Consider the following 13281-nt stretch of genomic DNA (forward strand, 5'->3'; position numbering starts at 1 on the left):
ACTTAGTAAGACCTCTGTGAGAGACCAAGTCAATTACAGATACTGTAGATGCCCAGTGTTGGCTTTGCTAGGGATCCATTACCCACTGTATAAAGAAAGCACTTACAGTTTTTTTCCTTCCTACTGCAGTTCTAAACTCACATCCTGACCACAAGAGTTTCATCTAAATATTCTGCTACCACAAATTCTGTATATGAAGACAGATTCTCCTCTTTCCAACTTTTCAAACAAATAACCACTAACACTGCCAGTCTAAACTTTAAGCTTGATGGCTGAAGTAGGAAGAAACTGTTACAAATGCACAAAATCCAACCCATTAAGTATGTAACGATATCTTAAAATCTGTTTTAACACCATACAAAAAGTTTTACAAGTGCAGCTAAGAGGAGAAACAAATGATAAAGTCTTAATTTTAATTGCAACTTCAGTTTAACCATTACTACTAGTAATTCCTCACCTGCCAGGGGTATTTTTGGAATTAGGGTTTTAAAGAAGGGTTTAAAGAAATTAATTTATCAGTGAAATAAAAGCTACCAATAAACAAATTCCTATATAGCCACAGAAAAGAGATTTGAGAACCTAAAATTTTGGTTATTTTAGAAAACAAATACAAGGTTATACCATTAGCCACAATATCAGAGGGAAGAAGTCTAGGAAATCTTATTAATTTAGACTCAACTAACAAAGATTCAGTAATTTTAAGTTTGCCTACATATAACTTTGAATGACAGTATTTTTTAAAGAAGGAGTTGCTAAGCAAATTAAAATACAAATAAATTGCTAGGGGATTATAAATAAATTTTTTAAATTTTTACACGCAAATAACAGCTACTGAAATACTAGTTAAAACTAGCTCATGCATTCCCTTATAAAAATCCCATATTCCAGTGGAAACAAAATGTATGAAGCAAGAGTCTACAAAATTGCTAAATGTATTAGATAACTTTTCCATCTTCTGTTTATTTTGGCTGTAAAAAACTGGTGTAGGAGTCAGAAAAGCTTAATAGGCAGGGTATGGGACAAAGATTTATAAATTCTCCATGTCTGGCAATCCATATCTCTACTTTTATTTTTATAAATGTCAAAACCTACAATTAAAATATAACTCAGTTTCTTTCCATTATAACTATAAATTATTTGGGGGTATTCATTTTATCCTGTTTTCAAATAACCTAACTGACAAATACTCCCATGTCTATAATAGGAAACACACATAGGATTTCTCAGTAAGATCTAGAATCTTACCTAGTTTAGATTCTCATTTGCCCTTAACAGCAACAACAAACACAAATGAAAAGCATTATTTAAAACACACCAATATAAGTGAATCTGAAAATAAGTTGAGACATAGTTCAAATCAATAGTCCAAACAAAACGTTGTAAAATGTTAGGGTAGCAAGTGTCAACTATAATTAATTACATACATCTATATTTATATAAATTTAAAAATCAGAGGTACTAGTTTTAATCTCCAAGAAATTTTGTTTGAAGATTTTGTCATTGTTATTCTATTAAAGTTGTCTCAATTTCCCCCCTTTGCCCTCCTCTGCCCATCCCACACCCCCCACTCCCTCAGTCATTTCCCACACCATTGTGTCCATGTCCATGGGTCATTCATACATGCTCTTTAACTAGCCCCTTCCCCTTCTTTCCTTCATTATCTTCCTCCTCTCTCCCCTCTGGTCATTGTCAAGTCTGTTCCATATTTCCATGCCTGTGGTTCTATTCTGTTTGTTCGTTTACTGTTGTACATTTACACAATGGAATACTATGCAGTAGAAAGAAAGAACTCCCACCTTTTGCAATAGCATGGATGGAACTAGAGATTATGCTAAGTGAAATAAGCCAGGTGGTGAAAAACAAATACCACGTGATCTCACCTATAAGAGGAATCTAATGAACAAAATAATCTCTAAGAAATTAAATTTCTTTTCTTTTTTATCATCACTTGAGGATATGTCCATTAACTTTAGAGAGAGGAAGGTGTAGGGGAAGAGAGAGGAAGGGAAAGAGAGAGAGGGAGGGAGAGAGAAACATCAATCAGTTGCCTTCTGTATGTGCCTTGACCAGAAATCAAACCTGCAACCTAGGTATGTGCCCTGACCAATGATCAAACCTGGAACCTTTTAGTGTACGGGACAAAGCTCTTCTCAAAAGAGAAGAAGTGCCTCTCTTTTAAATCTTAATTCAAACTTAATGACAATATACACCAATCATTTACTCCTTCAAAAATGGTTTGTGTATGCCCTGGCTTTGTGGCTGTTAGCTGGAGCATCATCTTGCATACCAAATTCTCATTTAAGAACAAGAAGAGTTGCTTTGTCACCAGAAGTGACTTCAAATCCCTCAATTCCCTTTTTTAAAAAAACAATGTCTTTGCTGAATGTTATATATATATATAGTTATCAAACAGCTTATGGGTTTCCACCTACTAGGTCTCCTTCTCAGTAGCATGCTCTAAAACATGGAGATAAGGGGAATTTAAATGATCGCATTCAAACAACTCACATTTCTGGCATCCACCTTAAGAACCCCAGGTTCCATGAACTTAAACACTCCTAAAACAATCTCCCTTTTACACCTAAAGAAAGCAGGCTATGAAGAGGAATTAAAAACAATAATAAGAAGAAAAGGGTTTTTTTAAAGTTAAATAATAAAAAACTTACCTCAGTCAAATATTTAATTCTTTTCTTGTCTTACATTCTCTTTATCAGCACCTTTATTTTGAACCTAGAAGAGGAAAAAAAAGTGAAAATTACTTTTTACTGAACCCCTACTTACATGCCAGGAAGTGTGGTCAAATAAAGCCTTCTGGAGAACATGAAGTCTGAGATTAATAGGAAAGAACAAAACAGAAGTCACTAAAATGGGATAGCTGGGAAGGAAAGTGAGAGTTCAAGTGTAATTAACTAACCTCTCCTAAATTTCTCAAAAAATTATATATATATAAATGACTATATTCCATAAATAGGCTTCAAGTACTTAAGCAGGTGGGTTGCTAGACTCAAAACGTCTGCGATGGAATCCCAGCTCTCCCACTCCCTAACTTTTGTTACCCTGGGCAAGTCCCTAAGCCTCCGTGTGCCTCATTCTCCCCATACACAACACAGTAATAGTACCCAACACATAGTAATAGTACCCAACACATAGAATGCTGAGGATTATATGACATAATCCACATCGGGACTTTTTGAGTTCCTGGAATGTAATAAATGTTGAATACATGTTAATTATTGCTTTTATATAATAATAAATCTGTTTGTGTTTCACTGCCTCTACCATCACCATTATTATATTATTAAGAAATGGCATAATCTTGTCTTCAAGAGGCTTACAGAGTACTGGGAGAGAGAGAAGAGTTACCTAGACACACAATATAAAAGAAAGATCAAAGTCAATTATTATTCATTTATTTAACAACCCTGAAAGTCTATTCGCTGCCAGGTGTTTTGCTGGGCACTTCGGTGGACAGGACGGGGAGTTTCTCTCTTCACAGCTTCCAGTCTATCAAGGGGCACGCTACATAGGACAGATGAGCTACTCAAGGAGACAGATACTGTTTTCTACTAGGTATGGGACAGCATGTATCTGAACTGGTAGAAATGGACAGTGGAACACTTAATGATAGGAAATGCAGGACACCTGGGTAGCCTTGTCAAGGTGCATCCAAGAGGGCAGTAAGGTGTAAGGATAGAAAGCAGGAGGGATGGCAAATGCTGGTTTGGTCTGTTCTCAAGTATGTTGATTTTCCTGCTCAGGTTGAACCACTTCAATTTTAACACCTTTTATTTGTTTTAATTTCAATTCTAATATCTTTTTACTGTTTTTTTTTTTATAATTTCTTTTTTTCCCTTTTAAAGGTGAGAGGGGATAAGTGTAGGAGAAAAAAAAATAACAGCAACCTCAACCCACTGTGGCATTAGCAGTGATGGCAGAAGTGGCATTACATGATGAGCTTTACATGTTCATTTTTAATTCTCCCAACTTTCTAGCAAAGATAGAATTGTTCCTTTTATAGATTAGGAAATGAGTCTGGGAGAAGTCAAAGAGATTCCCTGATGTCCACACACCTAATAAATGCAGACACAAAATTAAACCACAAGTTTAACTGCTCAGTCTTTCTCTTAGGCAAACATGTGTAAGGGATTTTGTAGAATTTAAAGCCTGTTAAAGTGACTTATATATTCTGGGTCTGTCAATATCCGTACTTACACAGAAATAAAGAGCTTTCATACATACAATCAAAATCACTTAGAAAAGATAAAGAGAAGATTGCACTTACAAAAGCAATGAAAAAATAAAATATTTAATATGAATTTAACAAGAAATGGGCAAAACCTCTTTAACTGGTGTGGCTCAATGGGTAGGGTGTCACCCACAAACCAAAAAGTCACCAGTTTGATTCTCGGTCAAGACACATGCCTGGGTTACAGGTCAGGTCCCCAGTTGGGGTTTTGCAAGAGACAAACCAACAAGTGTTTCTCTCACACATCGATATTTCTTGGCCTCTCTTTCCCTCTCTAAAAAAATAAATAAAAATCTTTAAAAACAGAAATGGACAAAACATATGAGAAAAACTTTAAAAGTTTCAGAAGGATTCAAGAGTAAAATCAAATGAAAAAAATATATATAATACTCTTGGATAGAAAAATTCAACACTAGAAAACTGTCAATTCTCCCTATGTCAGTGTATAGATTTAACATGATCTCAAAATTTTTAAAGAGTTTTCCCCAAAAACAAGACAAAATGACTCTCAAGTTCACATGGAAAAATAAACAAGCAAGAATTGCCAGGAAATTGAATGACAACAGGGGAAACTAGCTTCACAAGATATTAAAACATTTTATAAAATCAATAATGTATACTAGTGTATGAATAGAAAGACTAACGGAATAGAACAGAGTTGACAGGTGTACCCCATCAGGAAGTTCAGAGTACAATAAAGGTGTGCTATATTCTGAAATAAATGGATAGATAAGACAACTGGTAGTCATATGGGAAAAAACAAAATTGAAACTATATATCATTCCTGAACACCAGAATAAATTCTAAATGGATCAAAGATTTAACTTAAAAATTAAACCACAAATGTGATCAAAGACAACAGGGACAAATTCCAAATTCATGGAAGCCTTTCTGTGATTCAATCCAGACACCATAAAAGATTAATAACTACCTAAAATTTAAAGATACAACTTTTAAGCCTGCTCTATACCAAAATACATGAAAGTAAGTTTAAAAAATGACAACTGGGGGCAACTGAAACTCATCACAAAGGGCTAATCTAATTTACAAGGAGAAATTGATTAGAAACAAAGCAATTCAAAGGAAAGATGTGCAAAGGGCAGGAACAGAGAGTTCATAGAAAAAGAATTAGAAATAGTCTTTAAGTATATAACATGTTCAGCCTAATTCATAATCAGAGTAATGCACATGAAAACTACACCAAGTTACCATTTTTCACCTATCAAATTGATATACATCCAAAGGTTGGTAAATGGAGCCTACTGCAGAGGCTGCAGAGAAACAGGTGCTCTAATGCATTACATAGACACCTCACATATACAACATGATATGCGTAAACGTTATTCATGCCAGCTTGTCTGCAACTGTAAGAGATTGGGGAAAACTCAAATGTGCATCGGTAGGAGCGAGTTCAATCAACTACAGCAGAGGCATACATGTTTGTTTTCTATACACCAACCTGGAAAGATCCCAGAGATATATTAACTAAAAAATGCAAAAGCAGAATAATTTACAAAGAATGCTATATTTTATATAAAAAGGAGGGAGTGTATACATAGTATACCGATATTTACTTCTATCTACACAAAGAAACAAGAGACTTCAATGGGAAACAAAAGAGGCTTTCTGTGGGAAGAGGGGAACAGATCAGACCAAGACAGTTGCTAGACTCCTCAAAACATTGCTGTTTTAATATTTAAACAATATGAAAATTTTATTTATACAAAAATAATTTTAAAGTATTAAAAGTATAACTCATAAAAAAGAGAACTACCCATAAATCAAAGCCAAATCTAACAAGCATTTAAAAAGAGATTTTTTTCTCTGAAATTAGATATTGACAAGCAATTTTAGTGTGAACATCACTGAAAATTATAAAAGACAATGTAATTTTTCTTCTTCAACCAAGCTAAAGTGTATGACTATAATTATTTAAGTTATTTGGAGGGGTAAAGAATTAAAAGAGAGAACAGGAAGCTGCAATGGAAAGGAAGCTTTAATATAATGCTTCTCCAAGTACGGTCCCTGTACCAGCAGAATCAGCATCTCCTGAAAACCTGATGAAATGTAAATTCTCTAAACAAGAAACTGTGGGAGCAATAGGTAGCAATCTTAAAATACACACTCAAGTTTGAGAGCCAATAATCCGATCCGACACTTCCCACACATTCACCTGCATCACTTGGAGGAGGATCATGTTAAAATGTAGATTCTTGTCCAGTAAGTCCGGGATGGACCCCAGAATCTGCATTTCTGCCAAGCTCCAGGATGCTGCTGGCTCAGGGGCCACACTTTGTGAACAAAACCTGATGTCCACTTGCAGAAGAAGGTGAGCAGTCTTCGTGTGGTTGAGTTTTCTGTGAAACTTGCCCTCAACATCAGATGGAAAAAGTCCTTACACAGGTTTTGTGGCTAAGAGATAACCATGTTGCTTCCCATATAAATTCTGTAATTAGCACACAGTAAATATGTTTTCAAACATTTTTCTTATTAAAACAACAATTATGAATTATTGAAATCCAATGTAAGGATGTCCCATTTGAGAAAAGTTTCATTTATAAAATGAACCTATGAGCCTTCCAGAATGATAAAAACCAAAAAACCATATTGATACATCTGCCTGGTTGTACCATCTGATTAACTTTACCTCAAAACACATTAACCACACTATGTGCTTGCCATGAAAATCACCAAGGAGTTTGTTTCTTCTATTTACAAATACTGATTCTCCATTGTTCTATATGGAAATAATTTTTACAGGAAGTTTCTGAGTAAAGAATTATGGTTTAGATGGAAAGATCTAGACATGTTATATATCTTAATTTTGCAAGTCATCCCTTGGATAAAGTTTTTGGTGTTAAAAATTAATTAGCCCTGGCTGGTGTGCCAGTCTGCAAACCGAAAAGTCACTGGTTTCATTCCAGTCAGGGCACATGCCTGGCTTGCAGGTCAGGTCCCCAGACAGAGGGTATGTGAGAGGCAACCCATCAATGTTTCTCTCCCTCTCCTTCTCCTTCTTTTCCCCTTCTCTCTCTGAAAATAAATAATTTTTTTAAGTTTAAAAAATTAATCAATGTGCCAAAATTTCTATGTATTCCCTATTTCACTGAATCTAAGATGTCATCAATTTTCAGATACACTATTGCAAGGATGTCAAACTCATTTTCACCAGGGGCCACATCAGCTTCAAGGTTGCCTTCAAAGGGCTGAATGTAATTTTTAGGACTGTACAAATATAACTACTCTGTAACTAGGGGCAGGGAGCTCGGCACTGCCACCAGGTAGAAACAAGGTGCTAGGCCAGATAAAACAAGGTGGAGGCATGGATTCAACCCTCAGGCTGTATGTTTGCCACCTGTGCACTATTGTTTTAGGTAATGCTAAGAAAAGCTGCTAACTAAACTAGGCCAATTTTAAGATACCATTCCATCTTAGATAGGCATCTTTAAAAAAAATCAATGAAAGTGCTTAGATTTATAATTAAGGTTTATAGGCTTAAGATTTATAATTATAATCGAGTATGTGCATAATCAGTGACTCATTTTCATCCATATAGGCATGAATTTTTGCCCATTCAACAATGTATCCCCCACATCTAAAAACTGGAATAATTTCCATATCTATGCAAATCATATTACTTGGTTCAGTTTTGTACAGATGAATGTAAAAAGTAGTAGTAATATTTTTTAAAAAATAGGTTTTTCCTTGGGGAAAAAAAAGGAAGTGACCTCTTTTTATCCTGGAACGTGATACTGCTTGTTCAAAGTAATAAAAATTAATTACGCTAAACTTGGATAATTTTCAAATCCAAAAGCATCTGATGTATCTATCTCTAGTCAATTTAAAATATATCTTTCTATTTTGATAAGTATTTACGTACATGTTTTGTTTCCATAGCACCTTTCAAAAGTAACAACGAATGAATAATAAACATCTTATAGCAAGAAACAATTTATCCATTCAACAAAAAGGAAAAATAAACTTGATTTGTAGATTTAACAAGACTTGAAGAAATTTACAATATTACACTGTAGCTATAAAATAGTCTAAGTTGAATGTTCTTAACTCAATTTGCATTTCCCCCTAAACTGCATGTCTGAGATTCAAGTGAAAAGGCAATTTTTAATGAATCATACTAGGAGGACTGAGGACATACGCGACTATAGGTCACTTTAATTTTCACCTTTGTACACATCTACGTTTCCTAAATTCTCTAATATGGATATTAGTATGTAGGAATAAAAGTCATTTAAAAAGTGGTTATACAGTACTGATTTGTATTGTAATTCAGGCCTTTTTATTTATACATCATTGCTGTCACTTCCCAACTCCATGCTAATCTCAAACTGCTCAATGATTCAAGAATTTAGTTGTCAACATTTCTTTATGTACATATATAATTTAATTTTTACACTATTTTTGTATTGTATTTTTTAATTACCATTTATCCCCCCATATCTTCTACCACCTCCACCCACCCCCTTCCCCTCACAATCACCAGACTGTTGTCTGTGTCCATGAGGTCTTTCTCTTCTTTTTCTTTCTTTCCCTCTTCTTTCTTTCTTCTCTTTTCCTTCCTTTTCTTCTTTCTTTCTGCCTCTCTCTCTATCCCTCTACCCCTTCAATGTTTCTAACAATTTCCATTAAACAAAGAAAATTTTTCAAAGGGACATAGGTACTAACCTTGTCCCCCACCAGAGATTAACCAATGCAAGTGTCAGTAGCCGACTGACAGTAGTCAGTAGGGACTGATTTTTCCATGTTAGAACAGAAGGAAAATTTCTTCCAACAAAACTTGTTTGAGTCAGTTAAATTCTGCCCCCCTTTCTCTAATAAGTGAAAAGACAATGGAGACTATTGGGTGTCAAGGGGGCTAGTACTGTATCCTAAGAAACATATTTAGTTATCAAAGTGATTGGAGACACCACTGGCATTAAGCGTGTGGGGGCCAGAATGTTGGACTTCATAAGATGCATGGGACAGACCCACATAATGAAGATGCATCTCAATCCTGAAAATCTTTTACAGATCCAGTCAGATTAATCACTGTAAAGTGGCATTACTCTAGGGCATAACACTAAAAAGTTTTTTATAAGACATTATGGGAAACCCACAATAATTTAGGAGAACATAGCTAATGTGAGGAATGTTGAGATAAAATAATCTTTGAAAATTAGTGACCATTTTCCTCACATCATATATTGTTAACTCAACACATAATTGCAGTGTCATAAAACTGAGCATATCTCAACCACTAATTGAGATACCAGCATTGAATCCTTAAATCTCAATCTTGTTATTTTATTCATTACTATGAGTGTCAGTACCTTAAAGCTTGCAACACAAAAGGTGCTGTGCAATGTAACTTGAAAATATGGCATCCACAAAGGGGTTATATTAATATTATTTATGTACTGATTGAGGTAGTCTGTTATCTTGACAATTTTATCTTATCCTGCCATTTTATCTTTAATTTAATGTAAACTGTTTATTATCATAAACAGGTTATCCCAACACTCAGGTGTATCCCCCACACACTCACACACAGTGTCCATCCATATCTCTGGCCCTTCTTTTTCTTGTTAGAAATACCTCCTAATATTTTTATCGCTCTTTAATCCAAGTGCATTCATTTAAAGCAGGTGCAAGCACCCAGGCACGTGCTCTCTTCTCCCACAGTATGTGCTACAATGCATGTCATACATTGTTCTCCATTTAATTCTCCTTTGCATTTAATCTGGAGCATCGTATGATTATGTGTATTTCATGATAAATTTTATTTCAGGGCCGTAAAGTGGGCTTTATAAACGTTTGCTGCAAAGGGAAATGGCCTCAGTTCTGACAAGTTTGAGCACCACTGCTCCAAAGAGTGCAGTCACATGCTTAACAAAAATCAAACTTAAAAGTTTCCTTCCCGTAACTAAGGAAGCCCAGGGCTCCAATATTCCAGTTCCATTCGACCTGACACCCCACACCTGGCACATCGCTACTCTAAGTCCACTTCTGCACTCTCACAGAGCCGAACAACAGCTCTTAACCATCTCAGGATCAAGGACCCTTTGGGGAATCTGACAAAAGCCAAGGACCATCTCCCAACAATTCATATACCATGTTGCATTCAACGTTGGGGCGGGTAGGACTTCCAGACACACCCTCCGCAGCCCAGTGGGGACCCGAGGAACAGAACTAGAGCCTTAAAGCTCTGCGAGTGGGGGTGGGGAGAAGGATGGGAGGGAAGCACGGGAGTCAATGTGCCTGCTTTTGAAGCCCCATTCTGCCCCTTCCCAGCAGTGTTAACTTGGGGCTGGGCGCTTCACCTCTCCATGCAGCAGCACTGGAGTGGAGCCGCTCAAGTGCTGAGCGTACAGTAAAGGCTCAAATGGTGTTACCACAGCCAGCAGCACCACGTCCTCGGAGCCATCCCGCCGCGGGAGTAAACTGAGGCGGGCCCGGGGGTCACACCGGAGCGCAGGAACTGCCTGCTGGGGGACTGGCCCTGGAAGCCCTGGCCCGGCCGCCCCGCCCCGTCCGCACGGGTCCCGGGACGGGGCTGACCGGGTGGCTTCGCCGCAGGCGCGGGGCCGAGCTGGGACGGGAGCTCCGGACTCGGGCCGCCGCCCGACCAGCTCCCTGGTCCGGCCTTTGGTCTGCGCTGCTCTCACCCCCTCCTCTGCCCCCAACGGCCGCCACCGCGGCCCGCAGCTCACCTCCCCGGCCACTGCCGCTGCTGCCGTCGCCGCCGCCGCCACCGCCGCCGCCGCGCGGGATCTCGCGAGACTTCGCTCCCCTCGGCGCACCCCCGCCCTCCCTCGGCGCTGCAGACCCCGGCCTGGAATCGACTCGGCGCGCTCTCTGTAAGCAGCCCTAGGTTCGGCGACAGGCCTAGCGGTGCTCAGGCCTCTGCGTCCGCCTTGCTACATCCATTTCGCCCACTTCAATGACCGCGAAGGGTTAAAAGCCAGGTGCAAGGCTGCCGCCTCCCTCTCACCTGGCCGGCCAGTACGCGCGCGCATGCGCACGCCTGAAGTCCTGGACCTGAGAGCCTTTGGAAAGACGCTGACCTTAGGGACAATAATCCCACCAGCCGGTCTGGCACTGCATACCGTGCAACGAGTACTTTTACCACTCCCCTTGGGTAGTCACAGTAGCCCTCAGAAATGAATATTACTATACTCCCTATTCCAGAGAGGAAGCAACAGAAGCTTGACAAGGTTAAGTCACTATCTCCAGGACACATTGCTAGGAAATGGCACCCGGGGTTGTCTGATTCCCAAGTTAAAGCCCCATTTTTCCCGCTCTGTGAACCGCACCCCCACCCCCCGGGTCCTGCCCCTGCCCCTGCCCCTGCCCCAACTCTCGCTGAGGGAGACCAATCTCAGCGCCAGTCTTTATTTCCCTCCTAAGCGTCACCAAAGTGAGAGGAGGCCCTCCTGGGTGGTTAGTTACTACAATCCCTCTGGGGTTTTTTGGAGCTGCTGGTCAGAAAAATGCTTCTCCCACATTACACGACCTTCATAAGGCCTCCCTGTCCAAACTCTTTACATGACTCTGAAAACTATGTGAAAGTACTCTGTTCTATTTCCTCTTCAGACTGGTGGCGTTTTGATGATGGTAGCATAGTAGTTCTATGGGACACAAGACATAGAACCAAAATGTACATATTAGGGGCACAGCGAACCATGTGACTTTTTCCTAAGGGTAAAATCTTAACATTATAAGCAGTGGTTTCCCCTTATCCAGGGTTTTGCTCACTGCAGTTTCAGTTACCCATGGTCAACCACAGTCCAAAAATATTAAATGGAAAATTCCAGAAATAAACAATTCGTAAGTTTTAAATTGAGGCCGTTCTGAGTAGTGTGATGAAATCCGGAGCCTGCCCAGTCTGTCCGGACCAGGACATGAATCATCCCTCTGTCCAGTGCATCCATGCTGTATACGCTCCCCTTCTGTTAGTCACTTAGTAGCTGCCTCCATTATCTCATCATCTGCCTGGGGATCATAGTGCTTGTGTTCAAGTAACCTTTTCTTCATAGGTATGTATGTGCCTAGTATATCTAGAGTTCAATACTGTCTGAGGTATCAGGCATCCACTGGGGGTCTTGAAACATATTTCCTGGAAATAAAGGGGGACTACTCTAATAGTTTCTAAAGAAGAAGGGCTAACCATGGTTGGGTGGCTCAGTTGGTTGGAGTGTCATCCCTTGCACCAAAAGTTTGTTGGTTCAATCCCTGGTTGGGGTGCATATAGGGGGCAACTAATTGATGTTTCTCTCTCTCTCCCTTCCTTTCTCTCTAAAATCAGTAAGTGTATCCTTGGGTGAGTATTTAATAATAATAATAATAATAATAATGAAGAAGAAGAAGGGCTAGCATTTATTGAGGGCATTTCAAGGTCACTACCAATAGTCTTCCAAGTTAACTCACAGGATAGTGGAGACTTAGGGGATAAAGAAACTGGCCTAAGGTTGTGTAATGAGACAGGATTTGAACCTGGGTCTGAGTTCAGAGCCAAGTACTGCCATGCACTCAAGTCCCATGAGCTAGCCTGATTTAGTTGGTCTGGGCCAAAAAGTTATTGTAAAATCAAGAGCCTTGCAGGTTCTAGCCATCCCTTCACCATGCATCAGAGCCTTACTCAGTCCTCCTGAAAGTCACATCAATGTCAGCAAATATCGGCCTGCCCACCCTCCAAGCCTGTCCACTCCCACCAGAAACAATGCCACTCTCAAAGGTCATAGGTGTCCCTCCATGTACCAGCATCACTCAAACCACTGGTGGAGGAAGTAAAAGAGGAAAGGAAGTCACATCTGATGGGCAGCAGCAAGGTGTTAAATACTACTCCAGGTGCTATCCATTCATTTAGTCCTCCCAGCAATATTATGTGGAAGCTATGATTGTACCCATTTTAAAGTTAAGAAAATCAAGGAACTGAGAGGGAAGAAAACTTGCCAAGGCTACATAGTTGGTAAGTGGGAAAGCTGGGTTTCTACCCCAGGACAGTCTGTCACCAAAACCACATACCCTGACCTCAGTGA

The 13281-nt window shown here is 39.1% G+C and overlaps 1 protein-coding gene across 3 annotated transcripts in view; it reads right to left on the bottom strand.

The window, feature by feature from the left end:
- Positions 1-11230, bottom strand: part of MRTFB (myocardin related transcription factor B) — a 202685-nt gene extending 191455 nt beyond the window's left edge. For 2 of the 3 annotated variants that reach the window (XM_036020917.1, XM_036020918.1), the window contains exons 1-2: positions 10954-11229; positions 2667-2730 (exon numbers count right to left, since the gene is read on the bottom strand). The gene's annotated coding sequence lies outside the window, so the exon portion shown is untranslated. Of the gene's footprint in view, positions 1-2666; positions 2731-10953 lie in introns of all 3 variants that reach the window. The other variant, XM_028529974.2, reaches the window with a different exon arrangement.
- Positions 11231-13281: the final 2051 nt, after the last annotated feature.

Source organism: Phyllostomus discolor, chromosome 3 (genome assembly GCF_004126475.2).
Source record: "Phyllostomus discolor isolate MPI-MPIP mPhyDis1 chromosome 3, mPhyDis1.pri.v3, whole genome shotgun sequence".
Classification (NCBI taxonomy): domain Eukaryota; kingdom Metazoa; phylum Chordata; class Mammalia; order Chiroptera; family Phyllostomidae; genus Phyllostomus; species Phyllostomus discolor.